Consider the following 12,516-nt stretch of genomic DNA (forward strand, 5'->3'; position numbering starts at 1 on the left):
GGGGTGGGGTCACAGTGTCAGGATTCAGTAACTGGGGGTGGGGTCAGGATTCAGTAACTGGGGGTGGGGTCAGGATTCAGTAAGTGGGAGGGGGGTCACAATGTCAGGATTCAGTAACTAGGTGGTACTGCTCTGTAAACCAATAATCCAGACAGTTTAGCAGTACCGATTCCCAACCTCTCTCATAACCCTAGAAATAAGCTATTTCCAAGGGCAGCTACCATGGTTCTGGAGTCACGTGTGGACAGACCAAGTAAGGAAGGCACATTTCCTTCCCTGAAGTGTATTCATGAACAGGATAGGTTTTATGATAATCAATGTAGCTTCATAATCACCATTACTAATGACTAGTTTTGTGTTCCAGAAGTGTTAGTTTATTTTAAGTTAAGCTTACTCCTGTGGTCTTCAGGTTTTTAATGACCCATTTACCATGCACAATGATTCCAAAACTGTCAAGCCAACTGCCATTCACTTACATAGATGTAAAGAACATTCCAGCACAGGAGCCGACCCTTCGGCCCAACATGTCTGCACTGACCGTGATGCCATTCCAATCTGATCCTATCTGCCTGCACATGGTCTGTATCCCTCTATTTCCTGTTGGCTCATGTATCTATCTCAATGCTGCTTAAACAATGCTATCATGTCTGCTTTGACCATGTTCCCTGGCAGCACATTCTAGACACCTACCACCGACTGTGTGAAAAATCTGCCTCGCACATCTCCTTTAAACTTAACCTCTCACTTTGAACCAGTGCCCCCTAGCATTGACATTTCCACTCTAGGAAACAGACTCCAACTACCCACCCTATACATGCTTCTCACAATTTTATTTACCTCTGTCAGCTCACCCCTCAGCGTCAGTTATTGGATCCATTTCCAGTGTTAACAATAAGTTGCTTGCCAGAACCATAGACCAGCTTGTAAATCCTGTTGCATGAGTTTATGATTCATTAATCCATTGATAGGATTGTGCCTGTCCCTCATCACCTCGCAACCATTCCCAATCAGCGAGGCTGCTTTAGTCTTCATGGCCTTGAATTGATATTTTATGTCTTAGAGTTGCATAATCATATTTCCAGATATAAAATCTGTGGGAGCTATTCCATAAAGATTAAAACAAAACTGTGTAACTCTTAAATATAAAGTCTAGCAATAAATTATTAAAATAGAGAAATAACAGTTCAGGATAACAGACCTTCCAAATGAGATCATGCTGGGCTTCACCTCAAGGCCAGGAGTGGAGGGAGTTGAGTCCACACGAAGTCAAGCTCTGGGGATCTGCATTTTGTTAAGTGGGAGGTGCAGTAGCTTTATATGGTCCCCAGTCACACTCTTCCCCCAGTCAAACTCTTGTCCAATCACACTGTCTCCTCCGAGTCACACTCTCCCCCTAGTCACTCTACCTTGCAGTCACACTCTTCCTCCTGGTCACACTCTCTCCCTAGTCACACTCTCCCACAATCATGGTATCTTCACTCTCCCGGAAATCTCCCTCCCCCAAATCTCTTAATTTGCAATCTTTCACTTCATTGTCCCTGCCTTGCAATCCCTCCTCCCTCCTACCCTGGCAACCCTCCGCCAAATGACTCCAACCTCCAATCACCCAACCCCACTTCACTCTCCCAAATTCCCTCCCCGGTAACTCTCAATTTCTATCTCCTAATCACCTGCCCCATTGTCCTTCATCTCCCTCTCCACAACCCAAGCATTGAGTACATTAATGTGGCAATTGTTTCTGATAACTGTACCTAGTGTGCTTTTAGCTCAGTTCAAGTTGTTTCTAGTGTTGTGGAGTTTCATTGATGGTGAGGCCTAGCAGGATTTCTCAGCATGACTTTATAAATGTGCCTCATTAACCATGTACCCTGACCCTAGTGGCTCCCTTTGACAGAATTTCCACCCCATGCCATTCCTGGAACTACTCCCCACTGCTGGGGTATCCCACAATTCACCAGCATCTCTTTAAAGGGCCAGTGTGCACCTGGAAAATATTCATAGAACCCCTACAGTGTGGAAACAGGCCCTTCTGCCCAACAAGTCCACACTGACCCTCTGAAGAGGAACCCTCCCAGACCATTCCCCTACCCTATTATCCTATATTTACCCCTGAATAATGCACCTATAACCTGCACATCTTTGGATTGTGGGAGGAAACCGGAGCACCCGGAGGAAACCCACGCAGACACGGGGAGAACATGCAAACTCCACACAGACAGTTGCCTGAAGCGGGGATTGAACCCTGGTCTCTGGTGCTGTGAGGCAGCTGTGCTAACCACTGAGCTATCCAGCCACCATGCCACCCCACTTGATTCCTTCCCACTGTTTTATCCCTATAAATACCAATACTGTTGTCTATATGTCAATTTCTGTCAACTCTCTAATCCTTCCTTCTTTCTCCACAAGAAAAGAGCCCCTGGCTGAAAGGTTGGGAAGTTTAGCCGGCCTCGGAATTTCCTTGCCACAGCCAGAGTGAGGTAATTGCAGGGGAGCTGGATGCAGATCATGTTAACATTGTAAGACAGTCAACTCCTGTACTGACAAGTTGAGGGTTGGTTCATATAAACACAGGCCCAAAATGAAACCCGTGTCAGAGAGAGAAGGTTGAAGAGAGAGAGGAACCTACATACGCTTCAGGAGATTCCGTGAGACAGCTCTGAGTCCCACATATGTTCCCCATTAATCGTGTGTCTCTTCAAGTAGTTTCCTTAAACACAAAGTTCTGTGCAGCCAAGTCATGAACTATTTTGAACAGGAATGTTTCCAGTCAGTACATTTCTCAGATGCAAGATCAAGTGTATCCCATTAATTGTATGGGAAAGTTAAGGAGGAAATTGCAGGACCCTTTGCAGCAAGGTTTGTATTGTCTATAAACACAGGTGAGGTGCCGGAGGACCGGAGGGTGGTTAATGTTGTGCCATTGGTTAAGAAAGGCCGTAAGGAGAAACCTGGAAACTGTAGACCTGGGAGTCTGACTTCATTGGTGGGTAAAGTTGTTGGAGGTGAGCCTGAAAGGTAGGATTTACATGCTTTTGGAGAGGCAAGGAATGATTTCCCATGCATGGCTTTATGCGTGGGAAATTGTGTCTCACAAACTTGATTGAGTTTTTTTTAATGGAGTAAGCAAAAAAGGTTGATGAGGGTAGGCGGTAGACTTTGTTTACTCGGACCGTAGTAAAACCTTTGACAAAGTTCTGCCTGGTACACTAATTGGTAAAGTTAGATCACATGGGATTCAGGGTGAGCTTGCCAATTGGATACAAAATTGGCTTAATGACAAGAAACATGGATGGTGGAGATTGTTCTTCAGACTGGAGGCCTGTGACCAGTGGTGTTCCACAGGGATCGGTGTTGGGTCCACTTTTGTTTGTCATTCATAGAAATGATTTGGATGAGAGTACAGAAGGCATGGTTAGGAAGTTTGTGGATGATATGAAAATTGGTGGTGTAGTAGACAGTGAAGAGGTTGTCTAAGATTACAAAGAAATCTTGATCAATTGGGCCAATGGGCTGAGGAGTGGCAGTTTAATTTGGATAAATGTGAGGTATAGCATTTTGGCAAAGCGAACAAGGCAGGATGTATACAATTATTGGTAGGGCCCTGGGCAGTGTTGTCGAACAGAGAGACCTAGGGGTTCAGGTACATAGCACTTTGACATTTGCATCACAGAGAGACAGGGTGGTTAAGAAGGTGTTTAGCACACTTGCCTTCATCACTTTGACCTTTAAGTCTAGGAGTTGGGACAATCATGTTGAGGTTGTACAGGATGTTGGTGAGGTCTCTTCTGGAGCACTGTGTGCAGTTCTGATTTCCCTGTTATAGGAATGATATTATTAAACTGGAAAGGGTTCAGAAAGGATTTACCAGGACATTGCTGAGACTGGAGTTTTTGTGATATATACATAGACTGGATAGGCTGGGACTTTTTTCACTGCAGCGTAGGAGGTTGAGGGGTGACCTTATTGAGGTTTATAAAATCATAAGGGGCATAGCTAAGGTGAATGACAGGGGTCTTTTTCCTGGGGTGGGGGGAGTTCAAACCTAGGGGGGCATATTTTTAAGGTGAGGGGGAAAGATTTAAAAAGGACATGAGGGGCAATCATTTTACTTACAGAGTGGTTTGTGTGTGGAATGAACTGCCAAAGAAAGTGGTGGATGCAGTTACAGTTACAATGTTTAAAAGAGATTTGGATAAGTACATGAATAAGAAATGTTTGAAGGGATATGGGCCAAGCACAGGGAGGTGGGACTAGTTTAGTTTGGGAAACCTGGTCGCATGGACTGATTGGACAGAGAGTCTGTTTCCTTGCTGTAAGACTCTGGAATAAATGAAACACAAAGAAATTGCACGAGCAAAACCTTTATGAGCAATCAACTCCTTAGTAATCTGGAAAGATCTAGAGATAAAGTCAATAAAAGTACATTGCTGGGAGGTTTGAGAACTCTGATCTGACCCACTGGGTTCATTACAAACAGCAGGATCTTCACTCTGATACAGTCTGATAACTGCAGTGTAATGTATTTAAATCGCTGTCATATAATCACTCTTTGGCTATCTCTCCCGCTCTTGATTAGACCCCAGACCCTAAACTCACTCCACGGTATTTACAATTCTATTTGCAATGTTACAGTTGTGAGGTGAATATGGTTATTGTTTTAGGACTGTATCTTTTGCTTTTCAATCAGGGTTTCATGAAAGGTTTTATCTGCTCTATTGTAGAGTCTGCCTGATATTAAGGCTTGGTGGTTTGATTGTTTGGTTGAAAAGAGGTCAAAGGAAGATTCAGATTGTTTTATGAGGAGAAGGTGCAAGGTGTGTCTGCTAGCAGACAGTGACAGCTAAGCTTACCGTGAGTGTTTGCTGAGCCTGTCAAAGTCTCAGAAAGATCTTATAGTTATCAAATTGCAAACTGTGTACCCATTAAACTATTCACTCGCTTTTGAGAGGAAGTGGAGCTGGAAACAAAAGTAACCAATTAGCAGTTCTACTTGGATCCAGATGTGATTCCCATTGCTATAGGGAAGAGGGAGGAGGGAGACATTTTCGGGAATAGGCTTTTCAGAGGCAGACTGCAGGTTTGCAGAGGTTTCTAGTGTGGTCCACAACTTTCTTGGAGGCAAAGACAACGAGAAGTCCCACTTTTTGCCAGGGCAGTCCCGTTTTTTTTTCTCGCAATAAATGTCTGGTATCCTGACCATTTTCTCAAAGCGATTCCAATGTTGGAATTTCCAGCTTTCCTATTTACTCTGCAGGGGCAGAACCAGTTCAACCTGAATTTCAAGTTTATGCATGTGCCTGCAATCTGCTACTTTATCCCACAGTCAGTACAGTTTGTGCCCCCACTTTGCCCTGTTATCAATGTGGACAATCCACAGAAGGCCTCCAGCTGAGGCAGGCAGAAAATGGGGCAGCAAGAGGGAAGACACGTATTGCTGTTCACATCCACAGAGTGTGGTTTCATCAGGCCTCGGTAGGAAGCAGACTTTGAAAAGTGGAAATGATCCTGATTTATGGCTCTTTCACTTGTTTCTAGTTGTACAACGATGAAAACAGAGAAGTTACTCCACCCAGTGATTTGCAAAGGCGAATCTGTTTTGTGGGAGCAGCATCTCAGGGTGACCCAGGTTGTGCTTTTTGAAAACCTATTCACCTGAACAAGAGATTGATACAGCTTGGCCTGCGTGTCGAGCAGAGAAAATGCTGACTCACCGTCGTTCCCCTGCCAGAATGTTGGCAGGACCTGACACTCGGTTTGAATGTGAAGGTTTTGAAGGAGGCTGGTAGATTCACCTAGCTTAGAGTTAGAGAAATGAATCTACATTGTCGGCCCTGTAGTGAAAGACATTTTGGCAACAGCAATTACCCTGCTGGGAATTACAAAGGAAACAAGGCAATGGGAACTGGGAGTAATTTTGGACTGATTCCTGAAGGCTTAAGTATATACTTAAGGGTTAAGGCGTTTGGTATACTTGCCTTTATTGGTCAGTGCGCTGAGTATAGTTGGGAAGCAATGTCACGGCTGTACAGAACATTGGTTAGAGCGCATTTGAAATACTGCATTCAGTTCAGGTCTCCCTGATGTAGGATAGATGCTATTAAACTTGAAAGGGTTCAGGAAAGACTTATAAAGATGTTGCCAGGGTTGGAGGATTTGATCTATAGGGAGAGGCTGAATAGGCTGGGGCTGTTTTCCCCGGAGCGTTGGAGGCTGAGGGGTGGCCTTATAAAATCATAAGGGGCATGGATAGAGTAAATAGGCAAGGTCTTTTTCCCTGGGGTTGGGGAGTCCACAACTAGGTTGAAGGTAAAAGAGGAAAGATTTAAAAGAGACCTATGGGGCAACCTTTTCATACAAAGGCTGGTACGTGTATGGAATGAGCTGCCAGAGGAAGTGGTGGAGGCTGGTACAATTACAACATTTAAAAGGCGTCTGGATGGGTTTATGAATAGAAAGGGTTTGGAGGGATATGGGCTAAGTGCTGGCAAATAGGACTAGAGTAATTTAGGATATCTGGTCAGCATGGACGAGTTGGACCAAAGGGCCTGTTTCTGTGCTGTCTAATTCTATGATTCTAATAATACATATAATCATTGCACAATCTTAAATCACCCACTGTGGCATTTTTTGGTGGCTGAATACATTTTAAGTTGCCAATGAAAGTAAGAGTTTCAATCGTGTTATTTAGTCAATTATTATAGTCCACGTTTTACAACACAGCATCTTGAGGAGTCATTCTTTTACCTGTTAACCAGAAGTTTGATTTTCTATTGAAAAGTTGTCAATAGGTATCAATCCTAATTATCCATTATTCTGTATATGAACCATCAAAAGCCCTCAATTAGATTCTAGCTTGGAACTTACTCTTGGGGATGTGTGAACCACTGTTTAGACTCCTGCTTGTGGCAATTCTGTGAAGGAGTAAACAGTTTGTATGTATGAAATGCTTCCTCTCAGGAGGAAGGGAATTCAAGAATCTTGTGTCATTCTGATGCTTGGAAAACATAAACTTTTAACATTTTAATCAAAGTTTCAGCTTATACTTTTCCCGTAGGCATAAATAGTTCCTGCGAATCCTGCTACTGGAAAATATGCTTCACTTAACGTGACTGTAACTAAATAACATATCTGCATTTTGATCCATTATTTTGTTACTGTGCTGTTGTCCTTCCTCAGCCTAGAATTGGCCGGTGGGCAGTGGGAGTGACATGTCTCTACCCACCTCCGGCACTAAACAATTATCACTAACAGGTACATGCCAGCATTTATAACATCAGCCTTCAGAACATCAAGCATCAGTAAATCTGGACTTTGTATGAAGGACTACTGATAAGATGAGAGATTAATATACAATCTAACTCTTCATTGAGAGGAAGCCTTATGATCAATGTTATGATCCACCCTGTCACCTGACTCATTCTCTTGCCCTGTTCATCTTATTTGCCTTGTCACCCCTATTCACCTCTGCCATCTTACTGACCCTCTTAGCCAGCTAGCTGCCCCCCCTGTCCCATCCTGTTACCCACTTCCCTAACCCGCACCATTCCCTGATGTGGAGGAAGACTGCCTGCCGTTCCACAGCTATCCAGCGTGGCCATCTATGAGTGAACCTACGGCAGCTACTGCTGTAAAAAGGGCTCGATTTCCCCCTGACTGTACCCACGCCGCAGGGTTTCATGATGGGCAGCCTGCGTATTTCTGAGGCCTTGGGTTAGGGATCAGACAGGCAGGGGATGGACACGGGGTTGAAATCATTGCTGGGAGAGCAGCACTCCGTCAGTAACTGCTGACTTCGCAAAATTCCAGTCAGAGTGTTACCAATCATCTTGAAGCAAGCTGCAGTTCCCATGGGCAGGGGCAATTATAATCACTGGGCACAGAGCAGCCATTAAAGCCCCTCAATGATGCCCCCAGCTGATGTTGCATTTTTGTTTTGTTACAGTCAAGATGGTTGCTAGCTGATCGGGAGGCTTGCTTAGTTGGTGCAGCCAGACACATTCACTGCTCTCGAAGGGCTGATGAATATTTCTATTTCAGTTAAACTTCAGCGCAGTCAACTCACAGGGAAGTGGCTACAGAATCTGGTTTACTCCAGATTGGCACTGACTCAACCCATCAGAGATTCACTCATGTCCTTTAGGGAAGGAAATCTGCTGTCCTTACCTGGTCTGGCCTACATAGAGTCATAGATTCCCTACAATGTGGGAACAGGCCCTTCAGCCCAACAAGTCCAACCCTCCGAAGAGTAACCCACCCATATCCATTCCCCCACCCTATTACATTTACCCCTGACTAATGCACCTAACCTACACATCCTTGAACACTACGGGCAATTTAGCATGGCCAATTCACCTGACCTGCACATCTTTGGATTGTGGGAGGAAACCGGAGCACCCGGAGGGAACCCACGCAGACACAGGGAGAACGTGCAAACTCCACACAGACAGTCGCCTGAGGCTGGAATCGAACCCGGGTCACTGTGAGGCAGCAGTGCTAACCACTGAGCCACCTTGCTGCCCAAATGTGTCTCCAGATCCCACAGCAACGTGGGTCATTCTTAATTGCCCCTCGGAAATGGCCCTGGCGAGCCACTCAGTTGAAGGGCTATTAGGGATGAGGGACATACATTGGCCTTGGCAGTGATGATCCCATCCCCTGTGGGTTGAAAAGACATCACGATGAAAGCAATGTTACAGAAATGCCTGGGCAGGTGCACAGGAGCGGCCGTACAAGTCTGTCAAGTGACATAGGCCCTGCTTTCTGCAAAACAGCGCGCTGTAGTTTACCACAGGCCCCAGCACTGGGTCGGACAGTGCGGTTGCTCCGCGATTTGATGTCAAGCGACTTCCTGATTGGCCGCCTGTGGGATCTCTGCCCAATTAAGACTCCCGATGCTGCCGAGCTAATCAGAGCCATGACAGACCCCCTCTCTCTGGGACAATTAGGCACCTCTGAGGCAAGGTCGGATAGTTCCGGAATGCCTCAAAACAGACGGACGTCTGTAAGGGTGTCTCAGAAACATCCCTGAAGATAGGACAGTATCAGGGAACTGTTCCCAACACAGCTCACCCTGCCTTTTTCCTGGCTCTTCGACATTGTCCCTGTCACCAGGGGCCCTGTAAAAATCTGCCTGATTGTTTAGATTACATTACAGTGTAGAAACAGGCCCTTCGGCCCAACAAGTCCACACCGACCCGCCGAATTTTTCCTGGCTCTTCGACATTGTCCCTGTCACCAGGGGCCCTGTAAAAATCTGCCTGATTGTCTTGGAACAATTCTGATAGGATTTCCCCCGGCACTCATACATCAACAATATGGCATTGAAGCGAAGACAGGTACTCAAACCTTCTGTATTCCCTTCTCACTGGTGTTTGGGTATGTCCCCCTTAACCTGAGGAGCACATATCCCCACTCCTATCCACCCCCAAACCCATTTCCTGCACTCTGCACTGCTTGTGCATAGACAGACTGTCGCCGTCTGACTCAGTTTCCTGGTGGAGTTTAACATCTGCTCCCTTGGTCTCCTTCCCACTGCTTATTGTTTCCTTTCAACTCTTAGTCACCGATGTTGTCTCCCTGATCTTCCCCTCAGGCCTTAATTGCAGCCCTTGGGAACTGCCGTCCCTAATTCAACAGTAAACCTCTCGTGCCATCTTTCCCTCATGTATCTCGCCTGTTCCTGCCTTCCACTTCACAGGCCATGTAGGCATTCTTTCCCAACCACAGACTGAAACCCTATCACCATACTCTGATCAAGTCTCTTCAGGCATCTTTGTGACTACAGCCAAGACTAACAAATGCCTCACTGCATTGCTCCCTATCCTGTTCTATTGGTTTCACTCACTCATCAACCTCTGACACCTCATGTTTTTACTTTTTTACTGCAAACTACTGCACCTCCTCCAACCAGTTTCTCCACCAGGTCCGTCTGATGTGTCACCAGATTTCAGTGTTTGTCAACTGCTAGTCGTCCTCTGCCTGCTCCAGCCTCACTGCCACATTATCAGCCTCATCGCTGTGGTACCTCCCTTACCCCCGAGTCTGAAGGTCAGGGATTCAAGTCCCGCAGCAGAGGTTAGAGTACATTAGGAGAAGGAGCAACCTTCCAGCTTAGCACCGCCCTCATGACCTGTCCTACCTCTCCATCTTCCTTCCCACCTATCCGCTCCACCCTCCTCTCTGACCTATCACCTTTACCCCCACCTCCATCCACCTATTGCACTCTCAGCTACCTTCCCTGCAGCCCCACCGCCCTCCCATTTAACTCTCCACCCCCAAGGCTCCCAGCCTCATTTCTGATGAAACGTCGATTCTCCTGCCTGACCTGCTGTGCTTTTCCAGCACCACACTCTAGACTCTGATCTCCAGCATCTGCAGTCCTCACCTTATCCTAATGTAGGCGAAAGTGAGGACTGCAGATGCTGGAGATCAGAGTCTAGAGTGTGGTGTTGGAAAAGCACAGCTGGTCAGGTAGCATCCGAGGAGCTGGGAGTTGACGTTTCAAGCATCAGCTCTTCATCAGGAATGGTTGCAGGATCAGAGAGTACTGACAGAGTGCTGCATTGTCAGCAGTGTCAACATCTGGATGAGAAATTATAAAGGAAGCCCATCTGCCTCCCCTCCAGGATATATCACACGACTCTAAGAAGGGCAGTTCTGGACATCCTGAGTAACTTCCCAACATGAGGAGCACGCGATTGACATGTTGCTGTAGCTTCTACACTTTAGTTCAATGGCAGGGGCCTGAGGGACGGGGGGGGCGCGAAGGTGTGATTGTGACAGAATCAGAAGGAAGGCAAATGGAATTGTGACTTTTATTGCTATAGGAATGGAGTATAAAAGTAGGGAGGTGTTGCTGCAACTGTACAAGGCATTAGCGAGACAGTACCTGGAGCATTGTGCACAGTTTTGGTCCCCTTACTCAAAAAGGGTGAGATTTGTGACAGAATCGTACAAGAAACTTGCCGAAGCCTATCTCAACATCAGGAGTGACCGGCTGTGTCTTTTATATGTTTGAGGAGCGGTGAAGTTTCTTTCTCAGCAGCGCTGAATCGCCAGTTAAATGGGATTGTTGCTTGTTAAACGCCTAATTAATATTCAGCTTCCTATCACGCTGAACAAGCCGGACGTCAGGAATGGGAGTCAGAGCAGGCACCTCGTGACTTCAGCTTGCTACACCCTCCAGAGGAGCTCCATGTTAGAGACAGGGACCAACATCTCAGGGCACACTCCATGGGGACCATGCACTCAACATCTATGGGCATTGGCAAACAATATCTGCCAGCCTGTAAGAGCCATCCTTGCACATCCCCGAGCCACTTACAGGATGCTTCGGCCCATCAGTGCTGTCCCTCGGGCTGTCCCATTAACTCTCAGTGTAACGCTGCAGCAAGGACACTGTGTGCTCAGGGGGACATGCACCAGATCATAGACTACACCAGGCTGTACCTCCAGGCTCTTCCCTCACTGTCATAGTGTGTGCTTACTCTGAATGTACCTGGATACTCGAGCATATCTGATTAGGCTCCTGCGCGGGCTGTGCCAGGTTTCACCAACATTAAGGAAGCTGCACAAATGCTGGGTCGTGTTGACTATGCCGCTGCAGAATGTTGCTTTCACTGACAAACTGAGCAAGTTCTTCATAAAGAGGAAACAAACTTGTCCCATTTTGGAAGGAGTGATGATGTAGGAGCAAAGTCTCTGTGCAGCTTCAATAGCAGTTTGACCAATGGGAGGCAGAGATGCCTCTCAGCCACACCCTCTGCTTGACCCACGCCTCATACTGAAACTGCCCACACGTGGAACCTGCCAGGATTTGGAATCTTCCACCTCTTGTTTTTTTTTTAAGAAGCAACAGACTTGGCAGCACAACTCGGTTGTGAATCAATTTTATTGAAGTAAAATCAGGTCAAGATGATTAACTTTTCAGTTAAATAGGAGCAATAAACTCAGGCAGCGATTTACATCCTATCTCAGATTGTCAAGACCTGAACTGTAGGGACGATGAATGATTTGTCTCGCAGCAATGCCCTTTTAGTCTTCAAGCTCCCCCCTGTCTATCCCTCTCTCTTGTCTCATTTGCTATTGTTCCTGGGTGTCAGGTCTCTCTGCTGTGCAGACAGCTAGTCAGAGTTTGCTTTTTTACCTGGCTCCTGACTAATTAACCCTTTCTTTACACAACTGATCTTCAGTGTGGTGTCTCTGGATGCTTTCTTCAAGCAAGCAGGAGAGTATAACACTGCTGTATAATGTTTTCCACATTTTTAATTTTATCTCAAGACTCCCAGGTTTTATCTCTTAGATGGCCCTGACATTCCTATCTCTGTGTTCACACGAACAAGCAATTCCCATAGGCGCCACCAGTCTTTGGCTGCAAGTAAGCTCTTTCGTAAGACTTAGAACATAGAACAATACAGCACAGAACAGGCCCTTCGGCCCACGATGTTGTGCCGAACATTTGTCCTAGCTTAAGCACCCATCCATGTACCTATCCAACTGCCGCTTAAAGGTCACCAA

General features: G+C 46.2%; 1 protein-coding gene across 4 annotated transcripts in view; it reads left to right on the forward strand.

Annotated features, from left to right (window-relative positions):
• LOC122557955 (proline-rich protein 5-like) overlaps window positions 1-12,516 on the forward strand; it is a 141,585-nt gene that overhangs the window by 122,001 nt on the left and 7,068 nt on the right. The gene's annotated exons all lie outside the window — the stretch shown is intronic.

This window comes from Chiloscyllium plagiosum, chromosome 16 (genome assembly GCF_004010195.1).
Source record: "Chiloscyllium plagiosum isolate BGI_BamShark_2017 chromosome 16, ASM401019v2, whole genome shotgun sequence".
NCBI classification, from domain to species: domain Eukaryota; kingdom Metazoa; phylum Chordata; class Chondrichthyes; order Orectolobiformes; family Hemiscylliidae; genus Chiloscyllium; species Chiloscyllium plagiosum.